General features: G+C 39.1%; 1 protein-coding gene across 2 annotated transcripts in view; it reads left to right on the plus strand.

Annotated features, from left to right (window-relative positions):
* lepr (leptin receptor) overlaps positions 1 to 14290 on the plus strand; it is a 47081-nt gene that overhangs the window by 5970 nt on the left and 26821 nt on the right. Inside the window, exon 2 of one of the 2 annotated variants that reach the window (XM_039811755.1) lies at positions 13878 to 14000. The gene's annotated coding sequence lies outside the window, so the exon portion shown is untranslated. Of the gene's footprint in view, positions 1 to 13670; positions 14001 to 14290 lie in introns of those variants that run through there. The other variant, XM_039811754.1, reaches the window with a different exon arrangement.

The raw sequence follows: 14290 nt of genomic DNA on the forward strand, positions 1-14290 counted from the left end.
CTCTTGGTAGGCGGTGTCTGACGGTGCCGGTTGGGGGTGTGATGAACAATGCCAATAATAGTCACAATAAAGATACTGGAACAATGACCAGAAATAGTAGTTGTAGTAATTCATGGCATAGCAGGGCACTGCAGGGCGTTACAGGATGTAGCAGGGCACAGCAAAGCATAGCAGGGTGTAGCAGGACGTAGCAGGGTGTAGCAGGGCATAGCAGGGCACTGCAGAGCGTAGCGGGGTGTAACAGGGCAAAGCAGGGCACGGAGCAGGACCACCAGGACAGCTGCAACCATCATTTAGGTGCCACCCTAGTCCAAGGAAACATGCTGGGCAAAAGAAACACATAAGGACTCCAGGGAATAAGCTCCCCACAGCTAAGTTAGTAACAAGCATTTCTGGGACAAGGATGCACACAGATGGAAAGAGAGAGAAGAGAGAAACTCAGTGTTTCAAAGGATGTCCCCGGGCAGTCAAAAACTATAACAGCATAACTAAGAGAGACAGGTTAAGGAGAGGAGCCTGGTCGGGTTAGAACTCTCCCCTGCGCTATACACCCTCCCCCGCCTTTCTAGGTGAACACTGCAACTCCTCACTTCCTACCTATAAGCTTTATCAAAGAGGAGAGTTTTAAGTTTACTTTTAAATGTGGTGATGGTGTCTGCCTCCCGAACACAGACCGGGAGCTAGTTCCACAGGAGAGGAGCCTGATAGCTGAAGGTTCTGGCTCCCATTCTATTTTAGAGACTCTAGGAACCACAAGTAACTCTGCATTCTGGGAGCACAGTGCTCTAGTGGGACAATAAGGTACTATGAGCTCTTCAAGATATGATGGTGCTTGACCATTTAGAGCTTTGTAGGTCAGGAGAAGGATTTTAAATTCAGTCCTGGATTTTACAGTAAGCCAATGCAGAGACGCTAATACAGGAGAAATATGATCTCTTCTTTTTTGGTTCTTGTCAGAACACGCGCTGCAGCATTCTGGATCAGCTGGAGAGTCTTAAGGGACTTATTTGGGCAACCTAATAATATAGTAGCATCGTTTTGAGACAGGATGTACCTATTTTGGCAATGTTACAAAGATGAAAAAAAGCTGTTCTTGAGGTTTGTTTTAAGTAGATATTGAAGAATATATCCTGATCCAAAATAACTCCTAGATTTCTGACAGTAGTGCTGGAGGCCAAGGCAATGCCATCCAGAGTAACTATATCTTTGGATAATGAGGTTCGGAGGTGTTTAGGGCCCACAGCACAATAACTTCAGTTTTGTTTGAGTTTAACATCAGAAAATTGTAGGTCATCCAGGATTTTATATCTTTAATGCATGCTTGAAGTTTAGCTAACTGACTGGTTTCGTCCGGCTTGATTAATAAGTATAATTGGGTTTCATCCGCATAACAGTGAAGGTTAATTGAGTGTTTCCTAATAATACTGCCTAGAGGAAGCATATATAAGGAGAATAGAATTGGTCCAAGCACTGAGCCTTGTGGAACGCCATGGCTATCTTTAGCATACCTGGAGGATTTATCGTTAACATTAACAAATTGAGATCGATCAGAGAAATAGGACTTAAACCAGCTTAGTGTGATTTCTATGGCAACTAAATGTTCCAATCTCTATAACAGGATGGTATGGTCAATAGTGTTGAATGCAGCACTAAGATCTAAAAATAATAATAAGTACGGAGACAAGTCCTTTGTCTGAAGAAGTTAGAAGGTCGTTAGTAATTTTCACCAGTGCTGTCTCTGTGCTATGATGCATTCTAAATCCTGACTGAAAGTCTTCAAATAGACTATTGCTGTGTAGAAAAATCACATAACTGATTAGCGACTACCTTCTCAAGTATCTTGGAGAGAAAGGGAAGGTTAGATATAGGTCTATAGTTGTCTAAGATCTCAGGATCGAAGGTGGGTTTTTTCAGAAGAGGTTTTATCACAGCTACTTTAAATGACTGCGGTACATAAACTGTTAATAAAGACATATTGATCATATCTAGTAATTAAGTGTTAACCACACTTTAAGTAGCCTTGTTGGGATGGGGTCTAAGAGACAGGTAGATGGCTTAGCTTAAGAGACCTTTAACATTAGTTGTTGAAGGTCTAGGATAAAAGCAGTCTAAGTTAATGTCAGGTATTGTCATTCTTTCTATCAGTCATCTGTGTTTAAAGGTGAACCGTTAGAAGTTGAGGGCAAAAGGTGATGAATTTTATCTCTAATTGTTATAATTTTATCATTGAAGAAGCTCATAAAGTCACTACTACTCAGAGCTATAGGAATAGATGGCTCAATAGCAGTGACGGACTGGGTTCAAAAAACGGCCCTGGCAATAACCTAGCTTGGAAATTAGTAACTCTGCCTTCCGATTGAATCTTTCCACACACCTCGCCGCAGTACAATCTTGACTATTTGTGGCTGCATGCATAAAATAACATCAAAATAACCAAAAAGAAATTATCAGTAGTGGCCCTTCTGGCATTTGCCCAAATTCCAGATGGCCAGTCTGTCACTGCTCAATAGAGCTGTGACTATCTGTCAGCCTGGCTACAGTGCTGAAAAGAAATCTTGGATTGTTCTTATTTTCTTTTATTAATGATGAGTAATAGCATGGTGGCACAGTGGTTAGCACTGTGGCCTCATAGCAAGAAGGTTCTGTGTTCGAATCCAGGTCATTCCGGGGCCTTTCTGTGTGGAGTTTGCATGTTCTCCCCATGTTTGCGTGGGTTTCCTCCGGGTGCTCCGGTTTCCCCCACCATCAAAAACATGTACTAGGTTATCCAGTCAGTGCCCTTGATCAAGGCACTGGCTCAGATCTGGAGTTGGTCCCCGGGCGCTGTCATTGGCTGCCCACTGCTCCCTTGAGGGATGGGTTAAATGCAGAGAATGAATTTCGCTACATGTACGTGTATGTGACAAATAAAGTACCTTATAATAGTCTAATCCTATAGGTTTTCAGACTGTCTTGCCAATCTAAACGAGATTCTTCCAGTTTTACTTTCAAGTTTTCGCGAGGTTTGTTTTAATTTGCGAGTTTGGGAGTTATACCAAGGTGCTAGTGCTTCATCATCTTCTTTTTGAGGGGAGCAACAGAGTCTAAAGTTGTTCGTAGGCAGGCCGTAGCACCGTCTACAAAATTATCAATTTGGGAGGGACTAAAGTTAACATAAAGGTCCTCTGTTATATTAAAGCATAGTAAGAATTCGAAAGTTATTAAAAAATGGTCCGATAATAAAGGATTCTGCGGAAATACTATGTAAGTGAGTGGCCTTATGCACACTCTGACTAAAACCAATTGAATCTAGTAGTGAGTTGAAAGCAATACTAAGGCTATTGCTGTCAACGTCCACATGGATATTAAAATCACCTACAATAAGTACTTTGTCTGATTTAAGGACTACACATGATAAAAACTCAGAGAATTCAGATAAAAATTCAGAATATGGACCTGGAGCTTGGTAAACAACGAACATACTTGGCTGTAATGTTTTCCATGTTGGATGTTGAAGATTAAGAACAAGGCCTTCAAACGAGTTATAATTTAGTTTAGGTTTAGGATTAATTAACAGGCTCGGCCTGAGCCTCTAGGAATTTGAGTATTATTATGACTGGGAGGAGTGGCTTCATTTAGACTAACATATTCTTCATGGTACAGCCATGTTTCTGTAAGACAGAATAGATGAATTTGATTGTCTGATATCAAATCATTTACTAGTACTGCTTTAGAAGACAGATATCTGATATTTAATAGTCCACATCTAATTTTCCTATTCTGTTCTATCATTGCACTGGTAGTTTTAATTCCAATTAGGTTTTTAAGTATAGCCCCTCTTTTGTTTACCTTTGATTTAACTGATCTGAGTCGGGGGACAGACACCTCGGTTATGGGATTATAACAATAATAGCAATAATAAAATCATTGATTAAAAATGATTTTCCTGCCAAAGACCGGATGTTTAGTAGGGCTATTGTTAGTGTATTAAAAGAATTATCTGTCTTGTTTTTTGGGACAGGCTGTGGCTGACGGGGAATGAATGCTAAATTGACTATGTTTGCAGTTAATTGCTTCATATTACTTAGGGGATTCATCACTTTGTATGGTCTATGTTGATTATAACTGGAATGATAGAGCTGGTCAGTGGGCTAGCAGAGTTATTTGTAGAGGAAGAAGAGCTTAAGGGAGAGTGTGTAATGGTAGTAGTAGTACTATGTTACACTGTAGAAAACATTTTCAGATCCATCCACAAGTGCCAAAGTGCCATTTGAATCAATACCTGGGGGGCATGAATCTGTGATATTTTCTACAGAATGTCAATGCCTCAGTGTGGTCGTTTGTTGTCAGAGAGCAGCCTGGCTCCATGTTGGTTTGGGTGGAGACCATCATGCTTCAGCAGGCTGGGCCGCTCCCAGAACAAGTCAAAGTTGTTGACATAGAGAATGCTTAAGGAAGCGCAGTGGCGTTTCAGCCAGGTGTGGAGACTGAACAGTCTGGACCATCTCTCAGCACCCTTTCTGTAGGTAGGGAGAGGCCCAGAAATGACGGTCCATTTTTCTGTGCCCATCAGGATGGTGATGATGTTATACTGTATACTTAACAGTATTTTTTTTTTATATTTCTTACTGTCCTTTCTGTTTTTATTCTTTATATGTTAAGTGAGTGTTGTACTTTGAGAGCAAAGATTAACCAGAGTCAAATTCCTTGTTTTTTTACGCAAACCTGGCCAATAAAGCTGATTCTGATTCTGATTCTGATTCTGATTCTGATTCTGATTCTGATTAGCTGTGGCTGTCTCGTTAACTCCAGAGCGGCTGTGTTTTGGGTCAGTTTATTGTGTCATAAGTGTGCACATGACCCCAATTGAGCTCCAGTTGTGTTGCAACACGCAGGCAAACCTCCATAAGAGAAACAGGAGGACCAAGGGAAGGACAAGTTGCTAGATCCAAACTCAAAACCTATTTGTTTGGAATGGCTTTTAATACGTAGTAGTGGTGTGACAATTTCTCTCTCCTCCTCCTGTTTCTATGTAACCTTTTCTGATTTTACTGTTTTCTATGTTTCATTCTTTTTATTGTATGATATGTTGTTTTATCCTTAGTTCCTGATGTAAAGCACTCTGGATACCTGCTGGTTGCTGTAAAGTGCTATATAAATAAATGTTGATGTTGAAGTAAAAAAAATAGTAAAGTACTGTAGGGCTGCAACTAATGATTCATTTCAATATCAATTCTTAATTGTTTTTTTTAATAAGTCAAGGCCTATATAATTTAGTCTATAAAATGTCAGAAATTAGTTTTAAAGTGTTCATATTGTGCTTTTTGGCTTTTTCCCTTTCCTTCATTGTGTTATATATTTTTGTGTGCACATTATAGTTTTACAAAGTGAAAAAGCCCAAAGTCCACCCCAAAGGGACTTACCATCTCCAACAGAAAACACTGTTCACAAACTGCTCCAAAAATGCGTCACTTTGTAACACGTTATAATGCTCGCCTAGCTGCTAGCATGTCACTCCCTCATACTCTGCAACTGACAAGCTAGCAGTACTTACTGCACATGTGCGACTCCCAACAAAGATGGTACAGAAGTGCGATGCCTCACTCTGTAGCTAAAACAGAGAACTCAACACACAGGGTGAAAAGAGGAGCTGCAGCAATGTGCAGTACAACAAATATATGGTGTTTTCTGAAAATTAAACCATGTAAACCTATTCTGGTACAACCTCTAAATACAAGTATGAACCTGAAAATGAGATTAATATGAGCACTTTAAAAAAAAAAAAAGAAGAGAAACCTAAAACAAACAGTTAATGTTTGCCATTCTTGCTTGATGAATAAATTAAAGATGAATCCATTATACACTTTGTAGTTGTATTTCTTTAGATTTTACTGATTAATTAATCAATCAATCAATCAATCAATCAATCAATCAATCAACTAATCTTTTCAAGAAAGTGCATAAAGATACAGTATAAAGATAAAAGGGATAAATGAGAGAAAAGGCAAAACGTATGTATGGGTATCATACACTTCTAAATGACATACATTTTACACTTCTAAATCCTTCTGTCAGTAGAAGTGGACACAGTTTTAATGTTTTTTTCCCCATATGGTGGTTTGGGCACATACCACCTTGACTCACTCTCTGTTTTTCCTCTCTGCTTCTCTGACACTTTCTCCATCTGTCTCTTCTCTCTCAGGACTGATGTTTGGCAGGTGCTGTGTCTCATGTGCAGGTCTGCAATTGGAAATCTTTTTCTTTTCTTAATTCAATAAACAGCCACTGAGCAGTGGAAAAGTACCATTGCCACCATTTGTCCTTTCTTTAGACAAAATGATTGTCCTAAAATCAGTTGAGCAGAAGAAAACTCAAAATTAAGCAGTGTAAGGCGAACGTAATCAATGTTTTATAATAACAATGTATCAAATGACAATGTGAAATCTGTCGCTTGTGGTGAAGAACCTACAGAGAATGATCTGCAGCTTCTCTCAGCTTTTTGTTCTATGGTTGAGGGGTCCAAACTGCTATATTTTATATCGGCTGCATTAACCAGAACTCTGGAGAAGCGCGGGGTCAGCTTGTATTTCAGCAGGCATAGCTTTCAAGGAGATATGATACAGCTGTGCTCTTGAAAAGATGTCACGCTCAAACTTTGTCAGCACACACTATTGCTTACATAATGACGAAGTTAATGCATGACATAAACAGGCCCTTAGACTGAAAATCATAGTGATTATTTCTTTCTTAAATGAAAAAGAAGTAAGAGACGACAACAGGCAGAGGTGTTTGTTTGGTACAGTATACTTTCATGTTTTCCTCTGAACACTCATTCCCTGTGGCTGCTGAATTTCTCAGTAACAAGGATATTTATAGTGTGACCCAGGGCACGATACCAATAGAAATAAGGATGTTCAGTATCAAATATGAATAAATGCTCATATTTTAGCTATGAATGGGATACACAATGAGAAAAAACAGCAATCACAAGCCTGTTTTCACATGTTCCATTAGGAGAATTCAAGGGAATCGTCACATAAGGAAATATTCCAGTAAAGATTAACTGAAAATCTCTACAATAACAGAGCCGGTTTTGAGTCAGCATATGCGCTGTCACAACAAATCCAGCCAACCTACAGTAAGGATTTGTGCAACTTAAATTTCGAAGGAAACCTTGTTGCAATCACTAAATGATAAGGGCAGGAGGGTGAGGTCAAACGTTTATTTTCCTTAATACTAGGTTTTGGCATTGCACCCTGGCATAGAAAGTTAGATTAATGTACTGTACATGCTGTGCTACACTTTACGTATTGTATCAAGAGTGGAATTAATGTACAAAAAGTCTTAAAATCTCTTATTAGAAGATTTGTGTTTACGTATATCAAATATGTTCACAAGTCATTTTTTGGAAGTCCAAGTCGAGTCTCAAGTCTTTGAGCTTGAGTCCAAATCAAGTCTTAAGTCTCTGAGGGGCAAGTTCAAGTCAAGTCTCAAGTCTTTTGCCACGAGTCCAAGTCAAGTCTCAAGTCTCTGGCCATCTGATCTGTCCCTAACACTGTATTGTTAAATCTTATGAATTCAAAGCATGTCCTGTAACTACCATCCATACAGTACAGTATCAAAATCAGTTGTAAACAATAAGCAGTTTGAACTCAATGTAATGCCATTTATTTTCTAAGTGTTAGTACGCTCAGTGAAACTGAGTCCATTACGAGGGAGATGCGACTCAGAGGAGAGGTTGGTGAGGCTAGCGTCTCAAACTGCAGTTGCCCTGCATACTTTGGCCTTTCCCCCTCTCTGGTCTCTTCCATGCCGTCCTCCCGGAGAAAAATAAGCACTAGGAGGATGACCTGCTTTAGCATCAGCAGACCAGAAAACTTCCTTTACTCCACTGCATATGCTATAGTATCTGTACTGTAAGTGGTGAGGAAAAAGAAAGCTATTTTCATGTCAATAGTACAGTTTTTTTAGAAGATATATATTTCGGATATCAAGGTACAGATTTCAGACTGGAAGGACAAGATTGGATTTGAATAGATTTGCAACAAAAGTTGAATACTGTGAGATTTTAACAAAATAGATCAACATTTTGAGACATGTTTATTCGCTTGATTGCAGAAAGTTAGATGAGAAGATTAATACTACTCTCACTTTTACATAATAAATATGAAGCTACCAATATGAACCCAGGAGACTGTAAACTCAGCTTAGCATTAAGACTGAAAAAGAGTAACAGGCTGGCTCTGTCCAAAGGTAAAAATAGAAAATTCACCTTGTTCCCTATAAAACCAGTTCCTTTGTCTGCTGAGGTAATTCCTGTAGAGCATGCTCTCTCTATCAATGGCCCTTCATCTAACCTTATTTCAGTGATGAAAGAGATTGAGTCTGTATTAGGGGCTGCTGGCATCACAGCAGAATAAATAAAAGAAAGAAATTACCCTTTCAGTGACATCATCCCAACCAGTCTACAAGCATGACATCACCGTCTTGGTATGTATTCCCCCCTTCGTGAGGAACTTTTTCCCTCGCAGAATCTGATTAATAATTCATGAGCGGCTTCCCTGTTTCATGTGCAGAGACACTGCAGGGCCAGGAGGCTGTTTGTTAGAAGGAGTCAACTCATAATGTCGGTACAGTGTAAAAAGCTGAACTCATCTACTGTAGTGATGATACTTTAGCTCTGCTGTAAAATGATCCAGTTGAGCAATCATGACATGGGAATAATGATAATGAATCATGTTGGTGCATGATCTAACAGGGACAGGACTATTTGAGGCTGGGTGAAAGTGGATGCTTTTTAAAGGGTCAAATGGATGATGTTTGTCAAATGTAATGAAAACAAGAATCAAATATACAAATATAGTAAATCCCTAATGCATTATGTTTTAACTGTTACAGGTGCTGTACGAAAATAATAATGATTGTAATAAAGTAGAAGAAGACGAGTAGAACAAACATAAATAAATTAATCAATAATCATGTGCCCTTAATACAATAAAAAAAATTATTATACGTATCCTTCATACAGTGTAGCTCAAGTAGTACTAAAATACATACCAAGATAACATGGTATACATTTTAAAATGAAACAGCTGAACAAACAACTATGAATTGTTTATGGTTATCACATGTTTCTGAAACCTACCTAAATGGTCTGTGAATGATACCTGACATGATAATCAGATACATAACAACAGTAGTTTCCCATTATGTCTCCTGGTGTCACTGATCAAACGGTGATATCAATAGTGGATAATTATCAGATTTTGATTATCCATTCACTTTATTGTACGTTTATTTCTTTTTGAAGCACACAAACATCTTCACATTACATTACATACATAGAGGATGATGTCATTCTTACACACAGGTTGGGATGATGTCATTAGGGAATGATGTCACCTCCTCATTTTAAATGCACACTGTTGTAGGTGAGGCTGCTGCTGCAGTGTGTTTCCCCTATTCACGCTCTCCTTCACATCCCTGTCTGAGCAGTGAACCTTTAATTGTTTACCTACTTTTATATATTGTGTAGCAGGCTGTAAACCTCATATGTATGTATCGCTTTAATGCTGTGCTGCAAAGGAATGGAAAAGATTCCCAGAAGTGGGAATTACGGTCCGATGAAAATGCTTTAGGGATCATGGTTTGCAGCTTTGGAATGTTTTTTTTTAAGTCTATTTCTAGAAAGTATGTTGACTTTATGTGTAATGTCGGCAGTAAGTGTGAAAAAGACCATCTGCCCCCTTTTCCTGCTATTAAAAATAGCTCCCATCAAAAAGTATTTTTCAGCTATTTTTATCAGGTTTCAGAGTAAATCAAGCATGTGTTTTGTTGTTTTAGTAAATGATTTTTAAAATCATAAATTTGGGGTCGTCATTCTGTCATCAGTGCCAGTTTCGACTTAATTATTGCTGGTATGACAGAATGTGTCTGACACTGGCACATGTTTGCAATCACAAGTCATCTGACAATAACATGACTGTAATTTGCAAAAGTAACAAAATAGATGTTTTATGGCAGAAAAAAAGTCTTCACTTTCATCTTCTTTAGTAACGCTCTCTGCTCACTCTGAAAGGATTTTGGATGTGTGTGAAACCAGATGCTGCTAATCCCCAACAGTCACTGCAGCATTCAGCCCAGGCTGCTGACAACAATGAGCAAAATCCATCTCCATAAAGATCATTGGGCTGTGAAAGTGAAATGATGTTCCTCCATCATGACGCAGATCAAGGAAATCCATTTGCATATTAACCTCCTCCTCTTTACGTATGCAAATCTTTGCAGGCACACAATGATGCTTCCTTTCTACGTCATGAAGTGTGATAGTGACTGCAGTATGACAGCAGTATCTCACTCCGTAGCTCACACACACACACACACACACACACACACACACACACACACACACACACACACACACACACACACACACACACACACACACACACACACACACACACACACACACACTGTACTACTATACTTGTGAGGGCATTGTATTTCATTAATTCCCTGGAAGCTTGCCCTAACTTTAACCATAACTGCTCCGTGCCTAACCTTAACCTAACCTCAGCCTGGTCGTATTTCCAACCTGTGCAGCATAATGGCTTAGTGGTCAGCACTGTTGCCACCCAGCCAGAAGATCATGGGTCTAAATCTGGCATCCATCTGTGTCCTTTGAATGCTTTCTGCCTGGGTTTCCCCCAGATGCTTCAGTCTTCTCTTACAGTCCAAAAGCATGCAGGTTAGATGAATTGGAAACTACAAAATTGTCCATAAGTGTTAAATAAAGTAGAGTGTCATCGTCCATCTGTATACATTAGGCCTGTTATGGCCTGGCAACCTTTCCAGAGTGTCCCCTGCTTCTCAGCCACTATGCAATGTGTAAATTGGATGGATACTTCTTCAACCTAAAATCAAGTCTAGCCCTAAAATAAATGGTTAACCATGTGGGGACACAAGTTTTGGAGTATGGAGTATCCAATGACAGCATACCAATAAAGCAGAAAGTATAACCAAAGGTGTGGGATTGTAAATTTACACCTCAACTTAATTAGGATTCACACCTACGGACAGCCCAGCCGTTAGCTTGTCATCGTAATATTCACTAAGGGGCCATCCACACGGAAACGTTTTTTTTTTTATTCTGACAATCACTGTTGCTAACACACTAGTACATGACACTTCTCTTACCTAAGGCCACAAATCTAATCTGTCTAACAGCCAGGGATTCACTGGTGTGGTTACATTTAATCTAATTATTTATCACATATGTTATCACACAGTGACCACTTGTGCAGACCCCAGTTCTGGGTACACGCATGCAGCTATTGACAAAACAAGCAGCCAGATGTGTTGGGAACATTATACTGAGCCTTTCTGTATTGATCTGTGGGAGAAGAAAGAGAGCTGGTAGCCTACACCATGCAAAACATTTAGACTAACAGTAGTAAACAAGCATTTGTAAAAGTAATGATTATTTCTTGTGAAAATAAATATGCTTTGGTCAGTTTGTAGTGCTGCATACTTTGAAAGTACAACCATTGATTTTGTAATAGAGTTGTTATTTTTTACTCTTAAGAAATTGATTTTAAAAGTCTGAGCAAGCTTCATCTAGTTTATGAATCCAATGCTGTTCACAGAGTCAACACCACAAATAAATATTAAGCCTGTGGGAAAACAATGATAAGCAATTGAGCATTACCCTATTCATACTCATTTCTAAATGTCTACATTGACTCTCATCATACAGACAATAACAGGTATTATCTGTTTTCCATTGACATGATTAATCTAAAATGCAATGTTCTCTCACCTCTGTTTACTGTATGTATGGCTATATGCGAGAAATATATGGACACCAGGCAGCATTACAGTAATAAAGCAAGTTCTTTGTTTTCAACTGGTGTGCCACAGAAATTAAAAGTTTTGGGAAAGTATATATGTGACACAAATTTCAGGCCACATAAGTAATTTACTATTCACTCTTCTATGTGGAGTTGCCTACTTGCATACTTTCCATTCAAATAACAAAGATTACTGACTGGACTGCCTGTTTGCATTTGGAAAAGTAGGTTGACCTACAGTAGGTGTGCCCAAGGATCCACATCTGAATGAAGACTTTTTTCCAGGACTAAAACAGTGGGCTTTTTAGGAGCATTTTTAAAAAAAGAAAGAAAGAAGTTGACTGTCAACAGAAGCCTGCAGATCACTACCCCACTAGACTGTTTGCACCTGTGTACCCATTTTACTGCAGTCTGTTGACTACTCTTTCATAGGAAAATAAATAGAAATATTTGTATAACTGACATGTGGAACATCTGTGAGGCTGAAGTGACTAATGTAATTCTGTAGAATTCTGCTTCTTTTTTTTGGATGAAGAGATACAGAAAGCAGAAGGGAGTAATCAGAGGAAGACAGAGACCTTGGGGAGCTTAAAGCATCTTTGTGTTGCCAGCAGTCTACAGCTGATGGCAACTCCCAATACCATTGTAAACTGAAAAATAAGTAAACAGCACATTTTTATTTTTTGAAACATAATTCTTTAGGAACATGTATTATTTAACAAAATACACTATGTCAAATTTCGAAGTATTGTTGGGAATCCTGGAAAATAGTGCACAATGACCTGTTTAGCTCTGTCTGATGCCATGGGAATGATAACCTAAAATAAATATGAAGGAAAATAGATAGGGTTCTCTCGTGAAGAAAGGACGGCTGAAATGTGGTGACATTTTGAACCGTGCAGATGAAATCACACCTCCCACTTAGCAGCTGAATACCAACCTCAGATTCATGAGAACAGCTGCAAACTCACATATTTATTTTTATTTTAAATGCTACTTGGGAATCATAAATCAATAAAGACGGGAAGTTGCTAGTCCATAGAGATATTTGGCATACGTACAGCGCTACATTGCTTGCTGCTCCCTTGGTGACAGCCGACAATAAAGCCAGCTAAAGGTGGGATGTTCTTGAGATACGACAAAAACTGAAGAAAAAAACAAACAAATACATATTGTTTTATACATTTAAATTGCCTGTAGGTTTTAATCTGTGTTTTATCATTGCCCTGTGTTAGCCCTGTAATAAACTGGCACTAGTGTATACACTTGCCCAGTGTGCTGGGATAAGCTCCACCACTCTGTGACCATGCTTAACAGACAGTGGATGGATGGATGGATGGATGGATGGGGAAATACAATTACGTAGTTAAGTATTCATTATGCAGTAGAATTTATATTGTTGCTGTTACATAGGCAAAGCTGAATTTAAATTCTGTGGTTGGTCAGTGCTGAGCAACAGCAGTTTTCTACACTGCTTAGTATTTAATCCATCACAATGCATCATAGTTACAAGAAAATAATAAGATTTAGCCGATATGTAGAATGTTAATCTGCAAAATAACCAGCTATAGACGTTGGATAAATGTAGCCTGATGGACTACAAGTACCACATTTCCTTCTGAAATGTAGGCAAGTGGAGCACAGAAGGCTATTGAAACACTTAAGTGAAGTACAGGCTCTTTAAAATTGTACTGAAGTAGGCTATAGTACTTGAGTAGATGTAGGCCTACGTTATGTGCGACCTCCACGTGTTGCTTTTGTTTTTATCCCAAACAAATGATTGTTCCATGAAGCCTATAACTGTGTTAATCCTAGGTGTTAGGATTTCCGGATGTGTTCCTGAACGCATCACGGTGGGCAGGACGCAGTTGTGTCTGTCGGAGCCTCTGAGCCTCTCCCTCCTCTCCATGCTCTCTCACCTCCAGTGTTCAGGCTCACTTCTTTACGCCGGGCGGCTCAGCGACCAGCTGGAAAAAGCAACGGCGCCTGCGTGAGAGAAGTGTTCCTGTTCTGTTTGGGAAAGTCCTCATTATTGTTGTTGGTCTTTAGATTCAGAAATGGACGGTGAACTCTGACAGAAGCGCACACATCTTCTTCACTGAGGATTTTGGACGAACTCACCTGCCCGAACAAAAACTGGACACGAAACCAGAAGAAACTTCCAGGAGCGATGTAAGGACACACTCTCAGTATTACTCATTCTCACTTTAACGCTTCTAACCACTTAGGATGTTTTTGTGGTCAGGCTGCCAACCGTTCTCGTGACCGGTTCTCTTTAACACCGAGTCGTTGAATTACTCACCCACGTGCTGTCAAGTTGAATGTTATGTTTTTACTTCGGATGTAGGCCACTTTGTGGTTTTTCCTGTCATTTTTCTGTCATTTTATTTATTTTTATTGTTTGGTCTTCTTTGAAACAGTTTTACTCTTGTGAAGCAATTTGTGACTTTGTTCTATAAAAG

This window comes from Perca fluviatilis, chromosome 9, assembly GCF_010015445.1.
Source record: "Perca fluviatilis chromosome 9, GENO_Pfluv_1.0, whole genome shotgun sequence".
Lineage (NCBI taxonomy): Eukaryota > Metazoa > Chordata > Actinopteri > Perciformes > Percidae > Perca > Perca fluviatilis.